The sequence below is a fragment of the Maniola hyperantus genome, chromosome 5 (genome assembly GCF_902806685.2).
Source record: "Maniola hyperantus chromosome 5, iAphHyp1.2, whole genome shotgun sequence".
In the NCBI taxonomy this organism is placed as follows: Eukaryota; Metazoa; Arthropoda; class Insecta; order Lepidoptera; family Nymphalidae; genus Maniola; species Maniola hyperantus.
Genome location: NC_048540.1, coordinates 7,897,041 through 7,899,017, shown reverse-complemented (window position 1 = coordinate 7,899,017; position 1,977 = coordinate 7,897,041).

Sequence of the window (1,977 nt, the reverse complement as noted above, 5' to 3'; positions counted from 1 at the left end):
GCATAGTCAATCCGAAACAACACAAAAAAACACGGACAGGCAGTCCACTCGTGACTGTCTGGGGCGCTCGGCCTGATCTTAATCGTGGGTCGATACCAGACAGTTCTCGTGGGCACTGGGGGTGCTAGTCATACCTCGGCTTCAGAAGCCAGGCTTGCGTAGCATCACCGTCCGCCACTCCCCCTCGTCCCCTCGTAGTGCCTTCCGCGCACTCCCCGCGTACCGCGTAAGCAGCCGACGGCGGCTGACAGCTCGCGCATCAAACCTGGCAGTGTTGCCCGCTGCCAGGGGAAAATCTCCCCGGCTCCCTCAGAGCCGGTGCGGTAGCAGATAAGGATAGAATATGTACGTTAGTTGTTAAGGGAATAAAACATAGTTATTGTCCGTGTTACCAATGTTTAATTTCTAATCTCCCCACAAAGTAGGGAAAACCTCGAATATAGGTTCGAACCCTATTTTAATGTAGGTAGTGAAGACGCGCTGAGGCCCAGGCGCCTTCCACTAAGTTACATTTTGGCGTCCCAACGAAAAAAAAACCCATCCGTTGTGGGTTTCGCGACGCGGAAAGCTAGATCGCGCCACGTCCGTAACCCGCATCCCAAACTAAAATATAGGCACGCACTGAACGTACGCAGTGGTGTCACCGGTATAGGGCGAACCATCTAGAAAGCATAGCACGCTTAAATACCGTAGATTTTCGTGGCACTACTTAGAAACGGATATAAACCCTCCAAGTGGTCCACCTCGCGACTATTGGGGAGCTCGGCCTGATCGTAATCGAGGGTCGACACCAGGTGGTACCTGTGGACGCTGGAAAAAAACCCTGTCAACATATGCAGCTAGTGACCACTCAGGAAGCTCGGCCTGATCGTAATCGGGGTGCCGATACTGAGGGGAACTCGCAGACACTGGAGACACTAGCCGCCCCGAAGGGGGACGACTAGCTTCACCGGTTGTTCAGGGTTGGTCATAAGGGTAATATCTGACGCGGAGTATTAAAAATAAAGTAACCACGCGGAATAGGAAATTGAAACCCGCGCACAGGATACCTATTCTTAAAGAAAAGGATAGACATCCCGTCGAGATAAACAAAAGCGCTCGAAAATTCAGAGGGGGAAGACTTAGGGACCGGGAGCGCCCCAAAGGCAAACCGTTAGCAGCGCGTAGGCGCTAATAAATAAAAATAAATAATACAGTCCGCGAATTGGAAACAGAAGAAACGTAGACAGTAGAATAAACTCTAAAATAGTAGAAATAAGTTAAACAGATAGCTAGGAAGAAGATTTTTTTCTAACAAGATATAGTACTTAGTAAGCCGAGTAAGAAAATACAATAAAACCCAAGATAGTATAAATAAAGTAGATAGTAATTACTAACAAACGAACAAGAACAAAAACATGCCCACAGCTTGGATATACAAACTTAACAAACAAGAACTGACCGAAGAATTAGAAACCAGGAATATCGAAGTCCCAACCACAAGTACAGTAGAGGAACTACGCAAACAGTTGTCACAGATAATCAAGACCGAGGACGAAACATCTCAAGAGAGTAACATGTCGAGCGAAAGCGAAATAAAAGAATTCGACAAAGCAATATCTCGATGGAAAATACAATTTGACACGACAGGGGACGCCGTAGAATTCCTAGAAAAAGTGGAAGAACTGGCCGAGACCCTAGGGGTCAATAAAAACAAAATAGTACAAGTAATACCGAGATGTCTTCACGGAAAAGCATCACAGTGGTACCGAAATAATAAACAACAATGGGAAAACTGGGACGACTTCACAAACGCCTTCAAACTTTACTATTACCCAAGTAATTATGAAAGGAATCTATTAGAAACAATCATCAACAGAAGACAACGAATGCAAGAAAAATTCGTAAACTACCTAACCGAGATACAAACACTGATACGGAGGTACGGGAAATTAACTCCAACCGAACAGTTAGAAAGGGTTTATGACAACATGAAAC